We start from the raw sequence: 6,499 nt of genomic DNA on the forward strand, positions 1-6,499 counted from the left end.
ATCTAAAAGTGAGGCATCAAGACAAAGCAGTCTAATGCGAAATTCTTAGAACACCTTAATGTTGTCTCCTAGTAGATTGTCATTTTCTTCAGAATTGTTTATATATTATGTATTATTTTATGTATTTATTTTTTTATTATAATTGTTTATATGTTGTTATATATTTAATGTATGAGATTTTAATATTTTGCAAATATTTTCTCTTCATTATTTTGGTTATGGTGTCTTTCAGGATAGTTTTTTTTTTATGGTCATATCTATTAACCATATTCTTTGTCTTTATGTCCTTGCGATTTTTTTTTTTTAACCTTATTTATTTGACAGAGAGCACAAGTAGGGGGAGCAGCAGGCAGAGGGAGAGGGAGAAGCAGGCTCCTCAATGAGTAGGGAGCCCAATGCTGGGCTCGACCTCAGGACTCTGGGATCATGACCTGAGCCAAAGGCAGATGCTTAACTGACTGAACCACCCAGGCATCCTGTCTTTGAGCTTTTCAAAAAAGATTTATTTATTTATTTGATGGGGGTAGGGTGAGGACAGGCTGAGGGAGAGGGAGAGAATCCTCAAGCAGACTCCCAGCTGAGTGTGGAGCCTGAAACAGGACTTGATCCCAGGACCCTAAAATCGTACCTAAGCTGAAACCAAGAGTCTGCTGCTTAACCGACTGAGCCACGTATGTGCCCCCTTATTTTTCTTTTAAAGATTTATTTATTTTAGAGAGACAGAGATTAAGAGAGGGTGGGGGGAGGGGCAGAGGGAGAATCTTTGAGCAGACTCCCCACTGAGCACAGAGACCAATGTAGGGTTTGATCCCACAACCCACGAGACCATGACCTGAGCCGAAACTGAGACTCAGATGGTTAATCAACTGAGCCACCCAGGTGTCCCTTTGTTTTTTGATCCTCACCACCACCACCAAACCCGTATAAGCAATTGGTGCAAAATGGTGGTCACTGTCAAAGAGAGAACAGAGAATTTTAAATAGTTGTTTCTAAGGAGTGGTCTGGAGTTAGGAGAGCCAGGCAAGGAGCTGCTGCTTTTCTACTGACTTTTCCCTCAGTCCAGGCTAAAAGTCACACTGACAAAGTGCACCCTGAACTGGACTACTGACTAGCCTCACTTCTTCCAGTCTGGTCAAGGCCTCTATTATCTCTGGCCTAAACGATCCCAACAACTGGCTCACTGGTGTCCTGCTTCCACCGCTGCCCCCATTTCAGTTATCCATTGCTAGAAAATGAACTACTTCAAGACCAGTTTATTAAATCTCATAATTCTTTGGTTTTCCTGAACTGACAGAGGTGGTTCCTCTATTCATGTCATGTAGCTGGGGCTGTGGGCACTTGTGGGCAGAATATCCAAGTGGCTCACTCATCTTCTCTGGCGGTTGGTCCTGACAGATGGCTGGGTCCTCAGCTGGGACTCTGGGCTATGGGTCTTAATTCTCTTCCATGTGGCCTCTCTGTACAGAATATTCCTTCCACTGTCTTCTACACGTCAAAGCAGCCACAAGTAAGCCCAGAATCAAGGGGAATGGAGGAATCACTGGGGGCCATCTTTGGAGACAAGCTTTCATGATGCCCCCTTTAATCTATTTTCCACTTTCCAGAAACATCTTTTTTTTTTTTTTTTTAAGATTTATTTATTTGAAAGAGGGAGAATGAGAGTGTGTGCATGTGCATGTGGTAGGGGCAGGAGGGAAGGGCAGAGACAGAATCTCAAGCAGCCTCCCCTCAGAGCGCGGAGCCCAACACAGGCCTTGATCCCATGACCTGTGAGATCAGGACCTGAGCCAAAACTAAGAGTCAGAAACCCAACCGACTGGGCCACCCAGGAGCCCCTCCAGAGACATCATTTAAAAACAGATAGACATCACTCCTCTGCTGAAACCCACCTAATGACATCATCATGCTCAGGATACCTGTCACGTTTCATGCCCTGTCTTACCTGGGTCCTGCCCAATCCTATCCATACTTCTGCTCTCCCCATATTTGGTCCTTACCATCTTCCCAGCAACCTTACTCATCACCCTGAACTTTTGTACCTGCTGTTCCATCAGCCTGGAACAGTTTTCCTCCAAGACTCACTTGGCTACTTCACTTCATAGTTGGGATACCTGACATTATTAACTTATTCATGCTTTGGGTCTCAGCTAGAATTTAAAGTCCTTGCTGGCAGTGCCTTTCTTGGTCCTATCCTGTATTTATTCCTCACACCTAGAAAAGCATTAATCACGGGGCTGCCATACCATAAACATAACCTGTAGTTAACTGAATTGATTTCCCTAAATCTTGAGGATGTACTGCCTTCAGAAATGTATGAATTAATTTTAAAATAGGCAAACTACAGTGGCAATTAGCACACGGATCCAATAGTGTACCCTGGCAAATATTTCTACCTTCCTAATGAAGCTGACAGCTGCCTTCTGTGTGCCGTGTGGGTCAGCTGCTATGGCAAGCCCAGCCTCTGAGAGGTCCGTCATCAATCCACCCTGTGTGTGCATGGAACTCAGGGAACTCAAAGGGACTCATTAGACACACTGGGCAGAAGCCAGGGGAGGGCTACCGTCAGCATTTTTATTTTGATGCATTTTGGTGTCAGCTGTCCCACATTAATTCACTGAATTTAATTAGAGGGTTGAATGGGAACCCTTCAACTATGGCATCTAAGTGACCACTGCAGTCCAATACTGTCAATCAAAGTGAACCCACATATATCCAGGAAGCAGGCATGTGTTACAGGGGGTATGCTTACAGACACACATCCCACATGTCAGAGATAAATCTAGGCCCAAAACAATACTAACAAAGCTTGTTTATTCAAACAAGAGAACCCTTCTGCCATCCCCTTGTTTCAGCAGGCGTTCAAAGGTGTCAGGGAGTATATTTCATGGAATTAAAAGGAAATGCTGTCCCATTGAAAAGCATTCTGCAAGGGTAGGATTAGTGGAGTGAGGGAGACTCACTGGTCTTCCAGTACATTTGGCCATCCTTGGTTAGCTGCAAGGGGGCAAGTGAGAAGTTTGGGGACATTTCAAAAGAGGAAAGGGCGGAGGGTTTTCTGTGGCCAGCCATTTCCTGGAACAAGTAGGGGTCGACGAGATGCTTGCCTGTAGTCAAACTGTCATCATGGTTATGGGGCAGGGGGTGGCTGCTTTCCTGCATAAAGTTTCTCATGTGATCATTCCATTTAAAATAATTATAATTTTAGAGTTGAACTTTGACCCACTACCCATGGTCCCACCCCCCATGTCTATTCAATGAATGGAAAACCTCAGATACAGGGTAATTTGGTGTTTAAGCCTTAGTTAGCAATGGTCAGAAACAGAAATCAGAAGTTTTCCTGAATCCTAGGGCTATGGATACAACCCCCATGCTTCTCAAAAATAAAACAAGGAAAACAATGAAAATACAGTCAGCAGCAACAAAAACCAGTTCTACCCAGGCCCAAGGGTACCCTTGCTTCTGTAACAGAACCCTGACCCTGTCTGTTATGGAGTTCGGGGGCTCTGGTTTTCAGGGGATCCTAAGCCTCTCCCCAGTACTGGAAAGAGTCCTCAATCCGTCCAAGTCAGTCAGTTCTCCACGGATCTTTTTCGCCAGTGAACAGAAGGGAAAAGTGGGTGGGCGGAGGGTGGGGGGCAGGGGAGCATCTGGAAAAGAAAGTTTGAGGGTTCTTAAGGGCCCACAGAAGTGGTATTTTCTGCGGTGGGACATGGGTGGGGTTTGTTTTCCGTGTGTGGGAGAAAGGTTCATACAATTTGGCAATGTTAATTGAAAGTCAGAATCTCTTTGACCCAACAATCCCCCTTCTAGTATGTTATCCTACACAATCAAGGCATTTAGGAAAGAAAAAAAATTAACACATTCAAAGACATACTGGTTTTTTGTTCTAATAAAACCAAAGAGGGACGCCTGGGTGGCTCAGTTGGTTGAGCAGCTGCCTTCGGCTCAGGTCATGATCCCAGCGTCCTGGGATCGAGTCCCACATCGGGCTCCTTGCTCATCAGGGAGCCTGCTTCTCCCTCTGCCTCTGCCTGCCAGTCTGTCTGCCTGTGCTTGCTCTCTCTCCCTCTCTCTCTCTCTCTGACAAATAAAAAAAAAAAAAAAAAAAAAAAAAAAAAAAAACCAAAAAAAAAAAAAAAAAAAAAAAACAAAGAATTGGAACTACCCCAAGCATCCAACAACGGGGCATCAGGAAACAGCGTGAGAGACTTTGAAACAAGTCCCCCCAACCTGCCGGCACTTAACAGAGTGCTTTTAAGCTACTTGATCATGATGCAAATCGAGGGAAACAGATCATGCAGGTGATTCCTGTCGATACATATGCAAGTTGCACCATGTAAAGTCCTAAATGTAACTGATTATTATTCAGTAGATACTGGCCGATTCTGCCAGCTATGTATCTACTAAAGCAAATTTTTCAGCATTCTTACTGGGCTAATTATATTTTTATTTGTTCTCTGGATTCTCCTTTGAACCAATTAAAACATCTTAACTTGTTCTCTCATTGATGAACAAATAATACCTTTAACATACTTGTTTTGTATCTGAGTCATGATTTTACTTTCTAAAAACAGAACTTATCCTTCAGCAAGGTGGTTAAGTAAATTTAGTACATTCATTTGATCTTACCTACAGCCCTCTTCAAAACAGTTATAAAGACAATACAGCTGGGTGCCTGAGTGCCACAGGTGGTTAAGTGTTGGGCTCTTCGTTCAGCTCAGGTTGTGATCCTAGAGTTGTGGGATTGAGCCCCGTGTTCAGCTCTGCATCAGTATGGAGTCTGCTAGAGATTCTCTCTCCCTCTGCCCTTCCTGCTTGTACTCTCTAAAATAAATAAATAAACCTTAAAAAACAAACAAAAAACTTATACATTAAAACTAAGAGAGGGGTACCTGGTGGCTGGGTAGGTAGAGCCTACAACTCTTGATCTCATGGTTGTGAGTTTGAGCCCCATGATGGATACAAAGATTAACTAAAAGTAATTTTTTTAAAAAAAGATTTTCTTTATTTATTTGAGTGACACAGAGAGAGAGAGCATGAGCAAGAGGGAGAGGGAGAATCTTAAGCAGGCTCCACGCTAAGCGCGGAGCGTGATGTGGGACTCAATCCCAGGACCCTGAGATTATGACCTGAGCTGAAATCAAGCGTCAGATGCTTAACCAACTGGGTCACCCAGGTGCCCCTTCAAAATCTTAAAAAAATAAAATTTTTTTAAAAACTTAAAGAGAAACAAAGGCTCCACATTAGTTTCCTCTTGTTGCTGTAACAAACTACTACAAAGTTCGTGGCTTAAAAACGACACACATTTATCATCTTCGTTCTAGAGGCTAGAAGTCCAAAATGGGTCTCACTGGGCTAAAACCAAAGTGTTAGCCAGGCTGGTTTCTTCCAGAGGCCCCGTGGGAGAAGTGTTTCCTTGTGTTTTCCAGCTTTTAGAGGCCACCACAGTTCTTGGCTTCTAGTCCCTTCTTCCATCCTCAAAGCCAGCAAGCAAGGCATCTTCAGATGTTTCTCAGGAGTCTTGTGATTATGCTGGACTCACACAATCCATGAAATCCAATCCTGAAATCATCTCCCCATTTCAGGGTCCACCACATAATCCTATCTGCAAAGTCCCTTTCTCCTTGTAACCTAGTCACAGTCCCACCTAACTTTAGTAAGTTTAGTGAGAACTAACAGCACCCCTGTGTTTCTGAGTGAAGGTATCACTCTGGGTGCCGAATGCAAGAGCTCCTAGTACAGATCTCCTTTAAATCTAATTCGGAAGTAACAGGCAATACCAGAGTAGGAAAACAGAACGACTGCTGACTCTGGGGTGTGAGTGGGGACTGAGAAAGGGCATAAAGGAATTCTCTGAGATAGTGGTCGTGGTCTCTATTCTGATAGTGTTGTAGGGTGCAAAGAATATAAACAAATACTAAATTCTAACAGGTATTTAGAGGAAATTGTGATGTCTGCCATCCTGAAATGTGCTATAGAAGGATTAGGGTTAAGGTTAGGGGGGTAAATAGGTGATAAGCAGGCACAGTAACATATTTATGGTAGAAGCTAGGTGGGGAGTACACAAGTGATCACTATAAAAATCTTGCGTTGTTTGAGCATTTTTATAAAGGAATTTTGGGAAAAAGGAGTGATGACTCCGCAATATCACTCCAGTGACTTAAATGAATAAAGGGATGGGTCGTGTTTTGACAGGTGCGGGAGTACTACTGACCATCTCCATCACAAGGAAGGAGGGGAGTATTACCAGCACACACAGGGTGGGGGCCAGAGAAGCTACCGGAACTAACTAGCCTGCCCACATGACAAAGAACTTCTACACCAATGGCACCAAGGAACACCAATTCAAAACCCCCATCTTCCCTGCGTAATCCTCTATCAGTTTGCTGCAGCACATCTCCAACCGGGTAGTGGCTCATTTCTTGAGAGCCGGTTGCATCTCCCACTTCTTGCTAACTCCAGAGAACCCAGCAGAATGCTCTACCCAGAACACACATTT

Source organism: Enhydra lutris, unplaced genomic scaffold (genome assembly GCF_002288905.1).
Source record: "Enhydra lutris kenyoni isolate GAN:26980312 unplaced genomic scaffold, ASM228890v2 scaffoldscaffold6, whole genome shotgun sequence".
NCBI classification, from domain to species: Eukaryota; Metazoa; Chordata; class Mammalia; order Carnivora; family Mustelidae; genus Enhydra; species Enhydra lutris.